The sequence below is a fragment of the Solanum lycopersicum genome, chromosome 7, assembly GCF_036512215.1.
Source record: "Solanum lycopersicum chromosome 7, SLM_r2.1".
Taxonomy (NCBI): Eukaryota; Viridiplantae; Streptophyta; class Magnoliopsida; order Solanales; family Solanaceae; genus Solanum; species Solanum lycopersicum.
In genome coordinates this window covers 22,982,125-23,005,175 of record NC_090806.1, presented here as the reverse complement: position 1 = coordinate 23,005,175, position 23,051 = coordinate 22,982,125, and positions in this window count along the sequence as shown.

Sequence of the window (23,051 nt, the reverse complement as noted above, 5' to 3'; positions counted from 1 at the left end):
GAATGATCGAGTTGTAAATTGGTATCGATTGTAACAACCTAAACCGTTGTTACTGTAAAATGACATAACTTTGTGAAGAAAGAATTGGGTTTTTTCCCACTACAACGGGGCAGATGCCGCTAAAGCGACGGCGCTACAATGGTAACTTTTCCCACTAAAGAGGGATCGGCGAAGAAGAATCCAAATTTTGAGAAATCATTACTTTTCTATATTTCAAAACATAACATATAGCTTATAACTTACCCTGGAAACATAAAAAGTTATTTCATGTTCACGAAACAAGGAGAGGGAGCTTTCCATAATGAGGATGGCGGAATATTGCGATATCTTGGCCAAATTTACCATAGCGAACCTGGAAAACCTAGAAAACTAAATCAAAACTCCATACAAATCACTTGGTGCACTGGTAGGTTAGGTTTGTATGCATTAAGTAGTTGTAAATCCGTGTTTACCTTGTAATATATATAATTTATAGTATAATATGTGTGTGGATTTTCATGCACCAATTCTATTTGAATAAAAATTTTATAGTTTAACATATTTGGGTTGGTTATTGATGTAGCGGATTGATGATTGATTAAGTGACGTCAGGTTATTTTATTGAGTATGATTCCATCACTAAACAAGGGTATCTAGTAGGAGGAAATGAGTTTTTATATGTTGTAGGTTTAACATTTCCTAGTAACTAGTTTTGGAATGTTGACAACTTAGGTTTAAACCCTAATTACGAACCCTAAGGAAGAACTTGGGCTGAACACAGATTCTTGTGTGATAAATAATTGTATGTGTTTGCATATTGCAATATTGACCATAGATGTTGGAAATGAGATATTTGATTTCTATACCATGAATTCTTGGATTAAGTGTGTGATCTTGACGAGATCTTGTGAATGCGATGTGTGATTGGGATCAGATTTCCACATTCTAGCATCCTAACCTTTGGATCAGATTGCCACCATATGGCATACTAACTATTGGATTGGTTGCACATGTCGTCATGTTAACATTGTGATCAAGTTGCCATGTTTTAGCATTTTAATAGTTAGTATTTGGGTCCCGTGAGAGGGACAAATATTTGTGATAAAAGTGTGTGGTCAAATAATTTATATTCCATATCGTGTTGTCTACATACTTACGCTTATTTTGTTCCCGGATAATGAAGTTAGGGTGTGGCGGAACTAAGTGTCTATACGTGAGTAGGGGCTTATGTGTAGTTACTATATGGGAGATACATGTCGAAAAAGAGCGAGTTGTAGAGGTATACCTTAGTCAAGCACCTAAGGAGGATGTGATAATGTTAATGATTTAGTAAGAAGAACTATATGTATTGCGTTTAGATTAATTGACAAAAATCTAGGGATGGTACACGATGGATTTCTAGGGAAGGATGTTGGTGGGGATTTAGATTGTTCAATGTGGTTAGTATGTATAAGATATGATCTAATGGAACCGGTGGTGTTAGCGGTTGGGGGAAAATAGTTAGTAGCTTAGAGTCTTCGCTTAAGTTGAATGAGTTCTAAGGAAGAGATAAAGGTGGAGAAGCGAGTGGTACGAGCATGATCCTTTTATTTTTTTCTTATATTATGAGGTGGCATTGGATTGACCGATGATGCCTACCAGTACATGGGGTTGTACATATACTACTCTTGCTATGTTTTTTGACATAGTGTGGATGTAGGATTGGTGATGTTTCATTATGTAAAAACGAAGAATTCCTCCAGCAGCTTCGACTATTCTTTTTTTCATGGTGGGAGTTATGTCCTTTTATTATTTATTGTTCTATTGTAATTCTTAGTAGCTCTCGCACCTTTTAGATTATATCCTTGATGTTTTAGGTTACTTTTCCAATCATAATTATTTTGTAAAAGGGAGTTGTTATATATATTTTATTTTACATTGTATCGGTTTTCATCACTTTCCAGATGAATAAACCTTTGGCGTATAAGGATTATCCTACTTAGGAAATAGAGTAGGTGCAAGCGCGACTCGGTAGGTTAGGTTGTGATATTCGAGGATAATGGAAATGGTTTTTACCTCCAGTCTTTTATTTCATTTTCAAATTTGCCAGGGTTATCTGGGTCATGTTCCAGTAACTCTATCCAGTAATGGTTGTTCAAGACATAATATTAGATTCAACATTAGTTTTTAGTAATTGTTTAGTATCATAAAACTTAGTAACTTTTTTTTATATATTCATATCAATTTTAGTTGATCCCCACTTTGAGTTATCTCTTGTTTTAAGATTCTACATAATATTTTTTATTTAGTTATCTTTCTTCATGCTAATGATAAAAACTCATGTTTATCTTTGTATCATTCATGATCTTAGGTCCTGTTATTACTCCAAGGGGGTAGACTTAGGGCGTGATAGTTTAGGCGATCCTTGTGTGAGTAGTATTCTTTATCTTTGCGTCTAGGTGGCTTGGAACTTAGGGTTTTGTGATAATTGATCATTTTTGTTTGTTTGGATGATTTAACACATTCCTTGAGTTGTCATTCCTTATTAGCTGTTAATTCATTGTGCCCTAAGGTCATAAACTTTGGTCATCAAGAGTCTCGGGTTAGTACTCTTATGATGTGACAAATTTTCCTTTTGATTCTATATGTATGCGATGCCTTGATGCGATTATAGCTCATTGGGGTGTCTTATGATTTCTAAATTATGGAGACTTGTGTTGCATGAAAAAGACCTTTTTCTTGATTTACTACACCTTTTAGCTACAAATACTCTTATCAGTTCGAGGTACCTTTCCGGGAGGCCCGGTAGCTTGGCTGGGTTATAATATACTAATGGGTCACATTGTAGATAAGCTCCAGTCATCATACCCCGTGGATCATTGATATAAATATTCGGGTATGGGTAATCTCGATAAGCAATATCTGGTGGCCTAAGGATAAGTATATCCAGGTATTGGCTCACGGATAAGCGTGATGTATCATTATTATCAACTTGATGTCTTTTAGGCTTACGATATGAACTTATTTTTGTTGTTGACCTTGTGGCATTGCATGAGTTACCTTTATATGTGATGGTTGTTTCAGTTCTGAGTATATTTGCTGGTTAATGATCTTATCTTACCTATTATCTTTTATTTTTCCCCTTTTCTTGTTAGTTTCATCCTTATTCCTATTTATATTTGATCTTTTTAGCTCGGTCAACCTTTGATCCCTATTGGGTACCCCGTATTTTCTACTTACACTCCATTTCTATGTTTTTTTCTTATGTAGCTCACGGCTATTGCAACCCTCTATAGTCCGCATTTAGATATCATGTGGATGTCCCATATGTGGATTGTAGTGAGCAGTAGGAATTTAGAGTATTACTAATAATCTCTTTTTGTAATGAATTTCACTTAGAATTTTGGATTAGTCATATCTCTATATGTATGTTCATGGATTTCTGTTCGTAGTAGCTCATGTTTTTGTGACTCCAGGTCCCACAGACTGGTATCTCATTTTCGTTGTCTCTTGGTAACTTTTGGGCCTATTTTGTCTATTATGCATACTATTGCAAATATATATATGATATTTCCCTTCTTTACATATATCTTATTGTCATGTGTTGATTTAATTAGTAATGTTCTCTATTATTTGTTTCTTCAGAGTCCGTGTTCTTGGGTAAGGACTGTCTAGTATGTGGGTTTTTGTGGATCCATCATAGGCGGACTTTGGGTCGTGACTGTAGTAAAATAAGTAAACCACATAGAATGCGGAAAAACACTTACAACCCCAACTACTAATGGTACTACCGTGTGCAATGTTGTACTCAACCCTTAATTGTGATTTCAAAAGATAAAAGCAAGAACAACTAGGTACTTCCCCAAAAATATAAAACACATGTTCAATCTTGATGAGTTCATGGTTTGGACTCAGTTAGGGCTTTGTTTTCATAGATTTAGTATCCTTAAATGCATACTTTGTTCCAAAAGTTGATATAAGTCCTTAACTTTTATTGTTTTGGATTGAGGAACAAAGCATGGACACTAATGAGAAAAAAAGGAACAAGGAAGCTGAAAGAATGAAGTAAAGAAAGTGTGAGATTACCTAAACCATTTGGGGAGTCGCCAAATGACAATTGTCTTGCCTAATGTTCCAATGTCCAAAAACCTGAAGGAGAAAATCAAGTTGGCGATAAAAAGGTACAGTCGTCGAGTCATCGAAAGATCCCATGATGCAATGACTTATTGCCTAAAGATAAAAAACTTAAAGATAGTGAAGGAAAAAAAAGGCTATGGAATTGACTAAAGGGAGTCGAGTGGATCAGCGATGACGACATACTACACCTAGTGGTTGTTCATATCACATTTTTGGATACTATACATACTTATTTAAATTTTTAGCTTTGTATGTTCTCTTTTATTGAATCGTAATAATATTTAACATTCAAATTTTAAAGCTAAGAACTAAGTATAGAGACAAAAACTTTTTGTTAGCTTAAAAGATTAGGAGATTTCTGTTTCTCAGGAATTGGAAGTGTGCATTAATGATTCTTCATTGTAGACCTTTGTAAAGACATAACTAGTCTTACCTAGTTGATGGAAACGTAATTTTGTAATAATTTGTATTATTTTTACTATTTCTATATAAAACCCCAATTCTTGGGGTTTGATTATGTGATGCTGGGTTGATTTAACTACTGGTATTGTTAATTGATAGTCTAAATGTTGTTTGAAAATTATTTAATTCAGTAATTGTGCCTTAATCTAAAGGGTTGTAGTTGGAAATGCAACTCTACCTACATGTATTTGCTTGCTCTTGAGACAAAATTAGAACCAAGATTACTTATTTGATGGTCTGTGGGTATTGAATTGTCATGGGTTTAGCTCGACAAACATTAATCCTAAAACCTTTTCCACACATTCAGCTCAAGCGAGTTTTTAGACTAATTCGAAGCTTGTTCTTCATTTCTACTGATTGGTATTCGTGAGAAACCAATTTGATTCGATGCTCAAGTGAGGGATTATCCCCGCTATATTTTATCTTATTCAATGATTTACAACTATTCACTATTAATTACAATTACCTGGTTGTATACCTTAGCCCTAATCTAGTCACGTCTAAAGAATCCCCTCTCTATACTTATTTATTTGTATTGTTTGTTAATGTAGTTTTTAATTACAACAAAACCTCCGTTGTTATTTTACACTTGTGTCACCCCAAACATTAACCATGTTTTAATTCATAAATATTTTTAGCTATGATTGACTTTAACATATTCACACTTGGCTATTGATGCTCAAAACCACTCCTTTGGAGAACGACCCGAACCCTGGTTGGGTATGATTATTCACACTTGAACTAGAAGTAGTATCTTGATACGTGAAATCAAATCCAACTCTCTCCAAATCAAATGGTCTAAGATATTTCCATTTGAACAGACTCAGAACATTGTTACGCTATCAATAATATGATCACATAAATAATTTAGTCATTTAGAAACCAATTTCACAAAAATACAGACTGGCCAATTTTTAAAATCAAACATGAATCATGGGATTTGTGCCGAGAATTAAATAATTGACTTCGTGAAAATGACTTAAACAATCCCTTGAACATATGTATGAAAATAGAACACAGCTCGATGCTCAGAAATTGCCTGACCCAAAAATAACAACAATAATTCAAATATTGACTTAAAACCAAAATAAGGTTTGTGACCTACCTAGTTTATTTACCAAAAATGGAGTTTCATAAACATAATGAAATAACTCCACCACGCATCACAAAAATTACAGGTGTGTGGGACTTCGAATCACAAAAAATAGAGTCCTGACAAAAGAGAAATAAGAATTTTACTACCTAGAGCCAAGGGAGGTTGAGACCAAGGTGTAAGTAGAGGTCTTAGTCGGCCAGCCACTCACTACCATGGCAGACCATGCGTGAAAGCACATGCCCTGAATGAAGCCATTTGCGATAGTGAGTCTTTAGCTGAGAATAATGCGACATGGATTTAAAACAGCAACTTGGTGCCCAACGGGGTGAACGAGATTCATCTAGAACCTCGTGCATAAACCAATTAAGATAACCCATCATAAACGATATAACAAACCCAATGAAACCATAGAAATTTCCATATGAGGTAAATTTTAAATTACTGGGTCCTGCAAAAATATTTCATTTGAAGCTAAAATACATGAGGAGCCTCAAAATTAGCCTAGAAGTCTCAAAACCTATACGAAGTGTCTTTATAGACCAACTCTACAGTCACGAGTTAGCCGCGTTGACTGAATTCTCATCCGATATCATTTACCCGAATGTTGACAAAATTCAACCTTAGGCTTCAATTTGAAAGTTAAAAGGTCTAACCATACATATTCACACTAAGAGCCCCGGGAATTGTGACAACTATGCTACTAGCCTACAATTACCCTTTTGGAGTATATGGAATCATTATAATTACATTATGTGGTCAAATTTATGAAGTTGGATTAAAAAGAATTGTTCAAGGTTCAAAAGCTCCAAAAATACTGAAACTACTTTCTGACTGAAGTGTCAGATGTAGAAAGTTATAATTGAGTTGGGTCACTATAGAAATGGTCTTAACAGCGAACATGAGGCATAAACACAAAAACTACTTGGTGGTCATTACATAATAAAATTTTAAAATTTAATGCAAGTATATTTTAATTTTTTAAAACTGGAAAATGTATTTTTAAACAAATTATGAACATATGTACTTATATTGAATTGGATTGCGCAAGGTTGTATCTAAGTTAGAAGTGAAGGTAGAAATTAAATTAACATAATCCAGCACACGGTAGCTTCGCGCCACTAACTTTTCAACCAAGCGCGATGACCAATTGTGTGAATCAACGGTTCCTCTTGTAAAAGTTCTAGAAAATGCTCCAACTTTGATAGAAATTGCTGTTACGATATCAAATTTTATGGAGGATTTTTTACCCCTCATTTACTTAATAGAAAAGTATATATATTTTTCCACGTGGACATTATTTTAATGCATTATTACAAATAGTAATGTGTCAACATGAGCACATACATACCTTTAAAATATACTATTAAATAGTGCATGAAGGTAAAATGTCCTCTATCAAGTTTACAACTGTAAAGACCTGTTCCTATCATTATAGAAATGCCAATGGGGAAAATTAATCTCGGAAAAACTATTTATGTAGTATTTGAATTTTCCCAACCTAGTATGAATTTTGAGGAAATCAGAGTCACCAAAGGGTAGTGCAATATGGTAGCAATTGGGTGAATAATTGTTTATTTTGTTGACCTGAGTACTTAGATAACGCATTAACGAACCTGTACAAGTTAAAGGAATTGATTTTTAGTGAGTACATCTCCATGAATTGAAATTAGCATAAACGATATTTTGTGAGTGTCGTAGGTTAGAGTATGTTGAAAAAAAGGGATTTAGGAATCCTCTAAAAGCTCTATGGTTCAGTTTGTGCCACTTTGGTATGCATTTGGTCGCTCTGGCTGGGCCGGAAATTTTTTATAAGGGGCACTATGGCGAGTGCGACAGAACCAAAAATCAAAAAAATAAAGATGAAGAGGTCACTGGTTCAAAAGTGCCACTTTGGCGAACACTTCAGTCGCTTTGGCACCTCCACTATATCAAAATGAGGGTCGCTGTGGCGGGTTAGATGCAACTTAATGTCGTTAATAAACTCCTAAACCATCTTATTTGACACTTTTTAACTTTTAGAGCTAAGAAACAACCCCTAGGAAATTTCTACTTATTTTTCACCATTCTTGAGGCTAAAGTTATGCCTTCACTCGCCGAATTCGTGTTTCGATCCATAGAACGTAATAGAATGGGTAATGTTGATGGCAAAGATTTTTCTTTATATATTTTAAACAACCCTAATATGATATTTAGGATCATGGATTGATGTTGGGTTCGTTAGATTTTTTTTAAATTTGGGTAATTATTTATTGCTTCTTGATTCGCCTATTGTGTTTATTATTTGTAGACCAAGAACAAACTGAATAAATTGGAAGAGGGAAGGATCAAGTTCTTAGGGATTCAAGCTTGTTGGGAGGTAGGTGTTGGTTGTGATTCTATGTTTGTGTGATATATTTATGTTTTTGATTCATAATGATATTTGTATATGTATGAGCATTGCAATACTTATCACACTTGTTGTAAATGAGACAAATTAAATATCACTGCCGCAAATCATGCTTTACATGTATGGTCTTAATTATTTACTCTGTTTGTCATTATGGTGTCTAAATGGAATCAAATTGTCACGTTCAAGCATAACTAACTTAGATCTTATTACCACATTCTGACATAACTTTTGAAGGAATTTACACATTAGTAATAATATTACATCGAATTTCTCCATTCTAGCATAAATAAGGGATCAGATCTCCATGTTCCAAAAAGCTAACTTTTTGGGTTTTGGTTCCGTGAGAGGACCAATGATGTATAATAAATGTGAAGTGTATGGTTGATTCTTCATGTTTATAATTTTGTATATGTCTATATATATATATATGAATGTGGTTATAATGTCGTGGACTTGTTTATGATACACTAGTGGGATAACCTTGTGATCCTACCAGTACAATGTGGATATGTACTTATAGTATACTTGTTCTTATTTTTGTTGAGCACAAGACATCTTCATGCAACTATTGAAAGACCTTGCTTAGAATATTAGTGATCATTACTTTGAATTCATAGGCGAGACAATTCTTCTGGGCGGCCATGGGATTTTCTTTCGTCTATGTCAACCATTTCTGGATATAGATATTTGTTCAGTAGAGTTTTACACTTCATTAGTTTAGGGATTTTTTTACCTTATTGTTAGATTTATGATCTTATAGATATTCTGCTACATTGACATTCTGATTCTAAGTATTTAAATTTCAATTTTGTTTATTTAACTAACTTGCTTCCATAACTTAATTTACTTATTTTTTTAGTTTCATAGTTTGGGTTGTATAGTTGTTCTCTGATATACCGTGGTTTCACAGTATAATTAATACTTTTTCCTTAAGTTTAGTGTGTCCGAAAGCCCTTTTTGTGCTAATTTTGTCTCATACACTATGGGGATGGTGAGAAGAGATATAAGTTTCTCTTTGTTTTGCAGGAAATCTGTCCAAAGTTGAATGCGGAGATTTTGAGCGAAAAATGCAGAAGAGACCACCTACGGAGCTTATGACGATCCGTCGTGCCTGTGATGGTCCGTAGGTGGCAGCGTAGAGAAGCTGCTCAAGGAAGATGGGGAAGTCTGACCAAGTGTGGGATTACGAAGCTTGTGACGGTCCGTCCTGCAGGTTCGTCGTGAAGATCAGAGAAGTGATCCCAGTACCCAGATTCCAAGAGTTGAAGTATTTTGAAACGAGACCCTCGATGGACCGTTGTGCTTATGACGGTCCGTCACACTTGCCGTCGAGGGAAATGAAGAAAGCAACAGAAGAATTGCACCAAGTATGGGACGACGGAGTCCACAATGGTCCGTCGCGTGGTCCGTCGACCCAGCCGCGTTTTGGCAGATTTCCAGTAATTAGAATCCTTGTTTAATTAGGTTTTTATTTTTTTATAAATAGTTCGAAAAACCTCGTTTTTGAGGTTAGACTTTGTGAGATTAAATATCATATTATTAGACTTTGTGTTTTGAGTGTTTGATTGTTAGAGATTCTTACAAGTAATTTTTGGTGATTAATCAAGCAAATTTTCGGACTTTATTCTTTCTCATTGAAGTAAGTACGTGAATTCTCGTTTAACATTTTTGAATAATGTGTTCATGGCTATGAGGAACTAAACTCCATAACTACGGTTGTGGGAACCATAGGCAAATAATGAGATAAACCCTAGCTAAAATAACAATTCTAGAATAGTGTCTTGCATGTATTAATCATTCTTTCGCTTAGAAGTCTTTTTAACGGATGATCAACGTTAGAAATCGCCTTAATGCTACTTGCCGGACCAAGGAGGTAGATAATAGGAAAAGAATTATTAACATAGATTTAGTGTATACTATCTAATAGGCTAGTATTGATTGGTACGAGGTAATAACTTAGTTAAATATCGAATACGATGCTTAATATGAGGTAAGGATAAGGGTTAGGAAAACAACACACGTAGCCGGACCAAGGTGGGGAGTGAGATTTTCTAGATGCCGGACCAAGGATTTAGAAATACATAACTTATCACTTTGCATGCAAGATACTAGGAAAGAATTGTTATAGTTAGAATTATCAAGTTATGAACCTGTGGGGAACACGTAAACCCTAGTTACTTTGATTACTTGATTAAAACTCAACATTAAAAGCAGTTAAGTGTCTCTTTCAAGTTCGTTAGTTATATTTGCTCATTAGGAAATACAAACCCCCCTTTTATGCTTTTACTTTCTAAGGAAGTCATCAACCGAACATCTAGAAAAGTTCACATGCCCATATAGCTAAGGTAAGGGCAGTGTGTAAAAGTTGTGTGGGGAGGCCTTATTTGGATCTAGATGTAATAGGTCTCAGAGTGTTTCCTCTCTCACTGACGGGAGAGGCTGATATGTGGTTTACTGAGCTCCCATACAACTCCATCTTCACTTGGAACCAACTACGGGATGTCTTCTTAGCACGCTACTATCCGGTCTCCAAGAAATTAAACCACAAAGATAGGGTGAATAACTTTGTGGCACTACCAGGAGAGTTAATTAGTAGTTCTTGGGATAGATTCACCTCATTCTTGAGAAGTGTCCCAAATCACCATATTGATGATGAGTTACTGAAGGAATACTTCTATCGGGGACAGGATGATAACAATAAAGCGGTGTTGGACACTATAGCAGGTGGATCTTATGGAGAATGCCCTTATGCTGAGATCGCTGAGAAATTAGAGAAAATCTCCCGTAACAACAAAGCTTGGAGTACTAGGAAATCTGATACAGGGAGAAACACCTTCGCAGTGCAGTCCACTCACAACCCAGCCACATATGATATTCGTGAAGAAATGGCTCAGATGAGAACTGAGCTTGGGTTGGTACTAAAACATGTCACTGGGGTGCAGAAAAGATTAATGCAGTCAACTACTTGGCTAAACCACCACCTCCTAACGGTGAATGTTACTATGAGGAGGATTCCTATGCAGTCAATGAACAAATGGGGGGGGGGGGGTTCCGACCAAGCGCCCAAGGCTCAAATCAGGATAATTGGCGTCAAGTTCAAGGGAACCAAGGTCGGAAATATGGTAACTACAACCGTGAGGGTCATTATGTCTGAGATGGTAACTACAACCGCGACAACAACTTCAACAGGAGTAACTATGGTAATAGAAATGACAGGAGTGGACCCTATGTTCCTCCTCAAAATCGTGAAGTTACTCCTAGGGATGGTGCAGATAGTATGGCGCGAGTTGAGGATATGTTGCAAAAAATGATGAGGAGGTTCGATTCTAGTGATGAGCACATTAAAGAATTAAGGGGTGATTTAACTAGTATTGGGCAAAAAGTTGATACACACGCAATTTCGATTAAACAAATCAAATTGCAAGTGGCCCAATTATCTGCGACAGTGAACACACGGCAACCGGGCACTCTTCCTAGCAACACTGTCCAAAACCCAAAGAATGATGCACACTGTATGGCAATCACTACTCGGGGTGGTAGGCAAACCATTGACCCACTTATGCCATTTTCCGAGAAAATGTGAGAAAGGATAATGATAAGGTGGTAAAGGGTAGTGGTGAAGCAGAGGAAAGTAATGGAAAAGATGCAGAAGTACCCATCAAGGTAATTCCCATGCCTAGGCCACCACCACCTTTCCCTCAGAGATTAGTGAAAAAGACCGAGCATGGCAAATACCGGCGTTTCATAACTATGTTGAAGCAACTTTCTATCAATGTCCCTTTGGTAGAAGCTTTAGAACAAATGCCCGGTTACGCAAAATTTATGAAAGATCTGGTCACAAAGAAAAGATCGGTCACTTTCGAGGATGATGATAGACTGCAGCATTGTAGTGCTATCGCTACTAGATCCCTCGTACAAAAGAAAGAAGATCCTGGTGCGTTCACTATCCCTTGTACAGTTGGGTCATTACATTTTGCGAAAGCATTATGTGATCTGGGGGCAAGCATAAATCTCATGCCCCTCTCAATTTACAAGAAGTTGGGATTGGGGGATCCAAAACCCACTACGATGCGGCTACTGATGGCTGATCGGACAGTGAAACGGCCTATAGGGATACTCCATGATGTGCTAGTAAAAGTGGAATCATTCATCTTTCCAGCTGATTTTGTTATTCTTGATTGTGAGGTCGATTTTGAAGTGCCTATTATTCTTGGGAGGCCATTCCTTGCTACAGGTAGAGCCTTAGTTGATATGGAGAATGACTTTCTAGCTGAATAATGAAGAAGCGACCTTCAACATTTGTAAGACCATGAGGCAGAGTGGTGAACTCCAATCGGTATCTGCCATAGACCACAAACAAAAGATGAAGAAGGAGACTGAACAGAAAAATTCAAAACAAGAGTTTGTGGTGGGGGATTTGGTGCTTGTAGACAGCTCTGGGGTGCCTCGTCTTCCGGGCAAGCTCAAGTCCAAATGGACAGGCCCTTATTTGATTACCCAAGTATTCCCTCACGGAGCAGTTGAGTTAAACTCCAAGGAGGGAGTGCGGTTTAAGAGGAATAGATATAGAATAAAACTCTATTTTGGGCATAAAACATCGGGGAATAAAGTGATCGAGGCATGCCATCTTGATGAAGTCTGAGTAATCAAGTGGCCCCAGTCGTGCCGCGAAATTAAATCTGGCGCTTGTTGGGAGGCAACCCAATACTTATCGTCTTTTTACTAATGGTAGAATTTTTTCTATAAATGGGTTTTAAAATTTGCAGGCACATCACCAGGAAATTCTCTAGAAAACTACTCCGCAGTAGCCATTGACGGATACAACGACGGACCGTTGCGAATGCAACGGACCGTCGTATGCATCCGTCACACCAGGTACGTATTTCTGTTATTTTTGAAATTAGGGCACACAAGACGGAACCTACGACGGGGCATCACAAGTGCGATGGACCGTCGTCGGGGAACCGTCGCGCGATTAATGAAATCTACCCGACCCGACCCGACTGGACCCTTTTCAAAATCTGACCGTTTATACTTCCCCCTCCATATTCCACCCCATTACTTCCTTATTCCCCTCATCTCCCATCTCTTTTCAACTTTCACACTTCCCCTCATTGATCATTGCTCCCAAAAACCACCTAAGCCTTATCATTATCATCTACTTGTAGGTGCTGCTACTGTCGGTGTCTACCTTGCCAAAATCATTCTCCGTTTGTCTTCTTCTCTAATTACAAGGTAAGTGTCTCTACATTTATACTTATTTATCTTGCATTTTGGTTTTGTAGTTAGTTTTAGCTTAGTTCTTAGTCGTATACTGTTTCCTTTATATGCTTATGTCTAAACCTAGGTTCAAAATGTTCGTATGTGCCATGTTGATAACCCTAGGCATAGGTGGTTTTGCTTTGGTAGTTTCTTAGGTCGTTGGGATAGACACATATGGTCCACAACACTACACAACCATGTTGGTTCATCGGGGATGCGTAGGGTACCCCCAGTTCTAACACTGCTACTCAGAACGAGACCCCGATGACGGCCTGTCGCACACACGACGGACCATCGTAGGGTCCGTTGCACAAGCCCTAGCACCCTTCCCAACGACGCCTGTGACGGACCATTGTCTTCAAGACGGTCCGTCCTGCACGACCGTCATGTTTTTCAGAGACCCTGTTTCTAAGGGTCTCTTAAAATTTTCTAAGTGTCCCACGACGGACTCTTACGACGGACCGTCATACGCACAACGGTCCGTCCTACACGACCGTCATGATGGTCAGAGACCCCTCTGATAAGGGTCTCCAAAAATTTTCTAAGTGTCCTACGATGGACCGTCACACCCATGACGGTCCGTCCTGCACGACCGTCATGATGGTCAGAGACCCCTCTAATAAGGGTCTCCCAACATTTTCTAAGTGTCCTACGACGGACTCTTACGACGGACCGTCGTCCCGATGACGGTCCGTCCTACTTGACCGTCATGATGGTCAAAGACGCCTCTTTCAGGGTTCTTTCTAAATACATTGACCAAGTACAACACGACGGACCTCATGACGGTCCATCGTATCCACGACAAGCCGTCATCTAGCCCGTCGTGTGATACAGTTTCACTATCACTAACACACTATTTTAAATGTTTTATGTTGTATGGCTTGCTTGTCTTGTTTGACATAACTCGTACTTATAGTGATCCTTTTCAGGTACTATCTACTATGGCACCAAAGCAAGACCGAGTCTACACACGCGGGCGATCCAAGTCTGTTGCCCCGTCTGCACGCTTGATCATCGGGTCTGATGATGAGCGGGACCCTGAATATGTGCCACCAGGCACTTCCGCACCTTCCCGTGCTGCACATGCCCCTAGAGCCACCCCCAAGACGGTGGCGTTCGGCGTAGTCACTGCCTCCCAGTCTGATGAGGAGCGAACACTGACCGGCACACCCTCTGGGTCGGCCACAAACGAGGAAGGAGCGTCTGGCTCCTTAGGAGTATCCTGGTCCGAGGAAGCTTCAGGATCTGCTGAGGTTCCCGCACCCGCCACTGCTGCAGCGTCGGCCTCGTCTGATGAGGCTGACAGTTCAGACTCCACATCCGGCGCACCAGCCAGGTCCCCACCCCAGCCTCTGACCAGCCAAACCGGTGGTGCGTCGAAGGCCAGTTTCAAGTTTACTCCGACACAAAATTCCTTACTGATAAAGGGGTAATGACTCGGACACTCACTTTGGAGCGGAGGGTACTTACAGGGAGTCTCCCATCGATGCCGGAGATCCACAACATATTCACCAGGCATCGCTTAGAGTGGAAAGCCCATCCGTTGGGACAATATAGCGAGGAGGTGGTCCGAGAGTTCTACGCATCTTACGTAGCGACTCTCCAATCTCAGATCGATAGGTGGGCTGCTCCCGTTAAACAGGCCCCACTGGAGGTGGTTCGAGTCCAGGGCATGCAGGTTGACATTTCCCTGCCAGCCATCCGCCGGTTCCTATACGGCGAGAGTGCAGATGCTACGCGGACCCCCCACACTGCCGAGTTTGATTACCGCTGGCAGATCGTGAAGGATGGCCAGTTCTTGCGCGAGCAGGCACAAAAAGAGACCACCAAGAGGTGGATGGCCCTGCATCTATCAGTCGACGGAGAGGGTGCAGATTGGGTCACTGAGCCGAACGGGGCCATCAAGAAGGCCAACCTCACGTTCATCGCGATGTTCTTGTGGCTGCTCGTCCGTCACTGCCTTTCCCCCACAGCTGCTGATAACATCGTCACTTGGGATCGAGCAGTGTTGATAGCGGTGATGATAGCCGGATTCGAGGTCGACTTCGCATGGCTTCTCCAGACAGTCATGCACGAGAGGGCATTTAAGGTCACTACTACCTACCCCTTCCCGTGTATGATTTTTGTTCTTTGCAGGATCGCAGGCGTGCCCATATGGTACATAGATCAGTTGAAGACCCCACAGGGCACCGTTGACGTCAGCCTCATCAGAGACGAGGCCAATGAGTTGGCCCCACGTCGTGGGCCCCGTCCAGAGCTGCCACCACTTGCTGATGATCTTGCGGACACGGTGGCCTAGGCCCGCACCGCTACACAGGCGTCCACTGACACTACCCCGGTCGAGTCTATCCCGGGTAGTAGCCCAGCCTCGAGCTCATCTCGCACAGCTCCTCTACCGTTACCGGCCCCGCTTGCTAGGGTCCAAAAATTGGAGGCACAAATGGCCACCCTTCTGCATCATATCTAGCCGTGAATGCAGAAGGCTATTACTGAGTCTGAAGCGCGTATGGAGAGGAAGATGCAGCGCAAGATTACTGAGGTTCACCAACGCCTCGATGCATTTGAGTTGAGAGTGTTAGCCCGTCCAGCCCCTCCGGTAGATGTGTCGACTCTCCAGGCTGCAGTCGACAGTCTTCGTGCAGACATCGACATGATCCTAGAGGCGAGAGGGCCGGAGCCTGTCGAGCCTGTTGAGGAACTATATTGGCGGCCCTGTTTGCCACTTTAGATATTCCCCCACCTTCCCCTCGAGAGAGTGCCAAGAGGCGTAGGGGTCGATCAGAGGATGAGGCGCGCGCAAGGAAGAAGGAGTGTCGAGATATGGAGGCCGCGAGGAGAGCCTCACTTGCTGAGGCGGAGGCACACTAGATCAGAGCATCGCAGATAGCGGGGGGGGGGGGGGGCGTCTAGCTCCCGCACTGTAGAGGCAGCAGGAGGCACCACTGAGGGTGCGGTTGTTGCTGAGGACATCACTGAGGGTGTCCAAATTGCTGAGGACACCACTGAGGGTGTCTAGATTGTAGAGGATGTGGGTTCTGGGAAACCAGACCCACCAGCTTGTTGATCGACGGTGCTATGCACCACAGGTTTGCTTCACCTACCCCTCTAATCTTTAGATTTTTTTATGCATTGGGGACAATTGCATGCTTTTTGTTGGGGGTGGGGTAAATGGAAAGTGAGTGTTAGGGTGAAGTCTAAGTAGCCCAACTCACTATCCTCTTTTGGGGTTTTCTTGTCTGTGTTCTTTTTCCCCCAAAAGACTGATTACTTTTTCTGTTGAACCGGCACGTTATATCTTTTGTACATAGTTTAACTCTGAAGCATGATGGCTAAAATGATATCCTTGCATGAAAAGGCGTAGTAACTGCTAATTGTGTGGCTCTAAACATGAAATAGAGTTACACCATTGCACTACCCTAAATCTTCAAGTCGAACTAGGTGTCTGATAATCTGGTATAGTGATGAGATGTCAAGGGAGTGTGAGAAAAGTTGAATAGTCCACTACTGATACTGAGCTAGAACTTGCCTGGTTAGTCTTGCTAAAAGTAAGCTGTAACAGACAATTAGGAAAGGATCATAGGCCCTTATTCAATATAGCCCATTTCTAGCCTAAATAAAAGAAACCAAATGAAAGTTATCCTTCTTTGATCCAAATAATTTGAGCTTAAAATTAGACCTTTCTTTTTCACCCCAACTGATCTTTTCTGGGAACAATATGTTGGCCCTGGTCCCTCCTTGGACATGTGCACCTCAGCTTAGCCAAAAGCATAAGTTGAGGGTGGCTAATGTATAAACAACCTCCATTATGGCCCTGACCCGACTTTGGGTATTGTGTACCTTGACTCATGGCAAAGCCATGAGTCGAGGGAAGCTGTTTTGAGGAATGCTCTGGAAAGTGGGGTTGAAAGAACAAAGAGAGAGAAAGAAAAAAAGTAAAGTGACTCAAGAACTCTTTGAAAAAAAAAGAAAAAAAAGGAGAAATATTCAAGAATTACAAACGAGAAAAGAAAAGAGTTACTTACACAAATGAAGAAAGAAGGGAAACAGCAAGGTGAAAGAATAGGAGAAACTGGGCGAGATAAAGTGATAGAAAGTGGAAGGTTTAGCCGATATGTCAAAGAGGGCAAAAAGTCACTAAAGTATACCTAAATATACCCTACCTGACTCTGAGCCTACGTTACAAGCTAAAAAAGTCCTATCGTGATCCTAAGGGTTGTATAGCGAACTTAAGGCAGTGAAAATAAGGGCAAGCTTATGGCAATAGGTATGAATGAGTGTGACTTTGTTATGAGAGCGAGTGTTGAAATGTAATACTTATACTCAAACTAAAATCATTGTGTGAAAAATGAGGATTTTGTTCTAAAGTGAGGACACTAGTTGCTATACCGGAATTGTTAGCCTCTTGGTGAGAAATTGAAGAGGATAGGTGTTAGTGCGTGGTGAGTCTGTGTCATGTTCGAATCCCACAAAATTCAAGCCTAATAGTGATAGCATGCATAGATTTGATGAGATTAATCGGGATTGATAGCCAAATGATTGCAAAGGATAAAAACATGAATACTATTGTACAAAGATTGTGTAGTGAGTCATAGTGCGTTGCTTGAGGACAAACAACGAATTTAAGTTGAGGGTGTTGATATACTGTGGTTTCACGGTATAATTAATACTTTTTTCTTAAGTTTAGTGTGTCCGAAAGCCCTTTTTGTGCTAATTTTGATATAAGTTTCTCTTTGTTTTGCAGGAAATCTGTCCAAAGCTGAATTCGGAGATTTTGAGCGAAAAATGCAGAAGAGACCACCTACGGAGCTTATGACGGTCCGTCGTGCCTGTGATGGTCCGTAGGTGGCAGCGTAGAGAAGCTGCTGAAGGAAGATGGGGAAGTCTGACCAAGTGTGGGATTACGAATCTTGTGACGGTCCGTGATGGCTATGACGGTCCGTCCTGCAGGTTCGTCGTGAAGATCAGAGAAGTGATCCCAGTACCCAGATTCCAAGAGTTGAAGTATTTTGAAACGAGACCCTCGACGGACCGTTGTGCTTATGACGGTCCGTCACACTTGCCGTCGAGGGGAATGAAGAAAGCAGCAGAAGAATTGCACCAAGTATGGGACGACGGAGTCCACGACGGTCTGTCATGACCACGAAGGTCCGTCGCATGGTCCGTCGACCCAGCCGCGTTTTGGCTGTTTTCCACTAATTAGAATCCTTATTTAATTAGGTTTTTATTTTTTTATAAATAGTTCGAAAAACCTCGTTTTTGAGGTTAGACTCTGTGAGATTAAACATCATATTATTAGACTTCGTGTTTTGAGTGTTTGATTGTTAGAGATTCTTACAAGTAATTTTTGGTGATTAATCAAGTAAATTTTCGTACTTTATTCTTTCTCATTGAAGTAAGTACATGAATTCTTGTTTAACATATTTGAATATTGTGTTCATGGCTATGAGGAACTAAACTCCATAACTAGGGTTGCTGGAACCATAGGCAAATAATGAGATAAACCCTAGCTAAAATAACAATTGAAGAATAGTGTCTTGCATGTATTAATAATTCTTTCGCTTAGAAGTCTTTTTAACGGATGATCAACGTTAGAACTCCCCTTAATGCTACTTGCCGGACCAAGGAGGTAGATAATAGGAAAAGAATTATTAACATAGATTTAGTGTATACTATCTAATAGGCTAGTATTGATTGGTATGAGGTAATAACTTAGTCAAATATCAAATACGATGCTTAATATGAGGTAAGGATAAGGGTTAGGAAAGCAACACACATAGCCGGACCAAAGTGCGGAGTGAGATTTTCTAGATGCCGGACCAAGGATTTAGAAATACATAACTTATCACTTTGCATGCAAGATACTAGGAAAGAATTGTTATAGTTAGAATTATCAAGTTCTGAACCTGTGGGGAACACGTAAACCCTAGTTACTTTTATTACTTTAGTGACTTTTTGTAGTGAGTCATAGTGCGTCGCTTGAGGACAAATAACGAATTTAAGTTGAGAGTGTTGATATATCGTGGTTTCATGGTATAATTAATACTTTTTCCTTAAGTTTAGTGTGTCTGAAAGCCCTTTTTGTGCTAATTTTGATATAAGTTTCTCTTTGTTTTGCAGGAAATCTGTCCAAAGCTGAATGCGGAGATTTTGAGCAAAAAATGCAGAAGAGACCACCTACGGAGCTTACGACGGTCCGTCATTCCTGTGATGATCCGTAGGTGGCAGCGTAGAGAAGCTGCTAAAGGAAGATGGGGAAGTTTGACCAAGTGTGGGATTACGAAGCTTGTGACGGTCCGTCATGGCTATGACGGTCCGTCCTGCAGGTTCGTCGTGAAGATCAGAGAAGTGATCCCAGTACCCAGATTCCAAGAGTTGAAGTATTTTTAAACGAGACCCTCGACGGACCGTTGTGCTTATGACGGTCCGTCACACTTGCCATCGAGGGGAATGAAGAAAGCAGCAGAAGAATTGCACCAAGTATGGGACGACGGAGTCCACGACGGTCCGTCGCGTGGTCCGTCGACCCAGTCGCGTTTTGGCAGATTTTCAGTAATTAGAATCCTTGTTTAATTAGGTTTTTATTTTTTTTATAAATAGTTCGAAAAACCTCGTTTTTGAGGTTAGACACTGTGAGATTAAACATCATATTATTAGAATTTGTGTTTTGAGTGTTTGATTGTTGGAGATTCTTACAAGTAATTTTTGGTGATTAATTAAGCAATTTTTCGGACTTTATTCTTTCTCATTGAAGTAAGTACATGAATTCTTGTTTAACATATTTGAATATTGTGTTCATGGCTATGAGGAACTAAACTCCATAACTAGGGTTGTGGGAACCATAGGCAAATAATGAGATAAACCCTTGCTAAAATAACAATTCTAGAATAGTGTCTTGCATGTATTAATAATTCTTTCGCTTAGAAGTCTTTTTAACGGATGATCAACGTTAGAACTCGCCTTAATGCTACTTGCCGGACCAAGGAGGTAGATAATAGGAAAAGAATTATTAAAATAGATTTAGTGTATACTATCTAATAGGCTAGTATTGATTTGTACGAGGTAATAACTTAGTCAAATATCGAATACGATGCTTAATATGAGGTAAGGATAAGGGTTAGGAAAGCAACACACGTAGCCGGACCAAGGTGCGGAGTGAGATTTTCTATATGCTGGACCAAGGATTTAGAAATACATAACTTATCACTTTGCATGCAAGATACTAGGAAAGAATTGTTATAGTTAGAATTATCAAGTTATGAACCTGTGGAGAACACGTAAACCCTAGTTACTTTGATTACTTGATTAAAACTCAACATTAAAAGCAGTTAAGTGTCTCTTTCAAGTTCGTTAGTTATTTTGTCTCATTAGGAAATACAAACCCCCCTTTTATGCTTTTACTTTCTAAGGAAGTCATCAACCGAACAATAGTAATAACAAGTTGAAGTTAAGTCTAGACTATTTTCCTCGTGGGAACGATCCCAACCTCACTCGTTTGGTTATTTACTTGACGCGACCGCTTTATTTCTCATTTGAGAAGTAAGTTTGAGCGTATCATTCTCTCAAATGAGGATTAGTATAGGTGTCAATCATGACGGTCTGGGTCTTGAAAAAATTGGTATAAGAGCTTAGGCTTGTTGATATCAATGTACAAAAAAGAATCTAATAGAGTCTTGCGAAAAAGTACGGGGATGCCTTTTCTTTTTTCTAGAGGCTTAGGCAGAATTAAGAGAGCTTAAGTCTCAAATCCAAGAGCTTCTTGATAAGGGATTTATCCCCTCCTATGCTTCTGAATGGGGTGCTCCAGTTTTGTTTGTTAAGAAGAAGGACTATAGCATGAGAATGTCTATAGATTACCGGCAATTAAATATAGTCACTATTCGAAACAAATATCCCATGACTCTTACAGATGATCTCTTTGAACAAAATACAAGGGGCAACATTTTCTCTAAGATTTATCTAAGATGCAGTTTACATAATTTAAAATTAGGCCTGAGGATTTACCCAAGACAACGTTTATAACTCATTATGGAACTATGAATTTTCGGCTATGTATTTTGGTTTGACCAATGTGCATGCAACGTTCATGATCTTGATGAATGGGGTGTTCCAACCATTTCTTGATTCATTTATGATAGTATTTATTGATAGTGTATTGTTTTATTCTAAAAGTGAAGAAGACTATGTCAATCATCTACCACTGTTTTGGGTGTTCTTGGGAAGCAAAAGATGTATTTTAAATTTTCTAAGTGGGAATTTTCGTTGAAATTTGTTGCATTTTTAGGGCATGTAGTTTCAAAAAATGGTGTAATGGTAGATCCTCAAAAGTTTGTGGTGGTTAAGAATTTGTTTCGGCCTAGTTCAGTGATGGAAGTTAGGAGCTTTGTGCAACTTGCTATATATTATCGCCGATTTGTTATGAATTTTGCCTCCATTTCTATCCACTTGACTAATTTTAATAAGAAGGAAAAATAATTTCAATGGACTAAAAATGTGATGAAAGCTTAAAAAAGGTATAGACTCTCTTGACCACAACATCCATTTTAGCATTACCGGGATCAAGGTAAAGATTGTTAACGTTTACTGAGATGGTTCACATTATAGTTTGGGTGTTGTGTTGATGTAGTGGAATAATGCTATAGCTTATGCCTCAAGTAAATTAAAGGTGTATGAGAAGAATTAACCGACGCATGATATAGACGTTGCAACGATAGTGTATACTCTCTAGATTTTGGGACATTAACTCTATGACGTTAAGTGTGAGGTCTTTATCAATCATTGTAGTTTCCAACATGTCTTGACTCAAAAGGATGTCAATTTGAGACATCAAAGATGGATGTAGCTACTCTAAGATTATGATGTAACCATTCCATAACATCCGAGTAAGGCTAATGTTGTGGTAGAAGATTTGAGTTGGAAATTGGTAAGCATTGGTAGCTTTACTTACTTGAGTGCAACCAAGTGACCATTGGTCAAACAAATTCAGACCATAGAGATAAATTTCATGCATCTGAGCATCTCTGAAAATGGTGGGGTGTCAGCTAGCATTAAAATTAAGGCCACATTCATTGAGGAGATCATGCCCACACCATTTGAGGATGAAAATTTGAAAAAAATCATGGAGAAAATGGAGAACGGTAAGGCGTATATGCCACTCTTGTTTTGGATGGTGTACCAAGGATTAAATGGAGAATTAATGTTCCTCAAGTTAATGACTTGATTCAAATATTTTTGGCAAAATCTCATGTTTGTGATATTCTATTCATCCGGGTTGGACCAAGTTGCATAGAGATTTAAAGCGAATTTATTTGTCGTCAAGTAAGAAGAACGACAATGCGGAGTTTGTGGCAAAGATACAAAAATTCCAACAAGTTTACTGTCACGACCCAAATCGGGTCGTGACTGGCACCCACACTTACCCTCCTATGTGAGCGAACCAACCAATCTAAACCTTAACATTTCAATATAATATCAACAGAAAGGAATGCGGAAGACTTAAACTCAATAATAAAAACCAATTCAATAACTTCTACAAACTCAACAACTATTATTATCCCCAAAATCTGTAAGTCATCATCACAAGAACATCTACTTCAAATTACTAAATCTAAGATTATCTAAGAAGCTAAAATACATAAACAGCTAGTCCATGCCAGAACTTCAAGGCATCAAGACATGAAGGAGAGGATCCAGTCCAAGCTAGAAGCATTAGCTCACCCTGATATCCGGAGTAATGAAGACTGGCTAGAG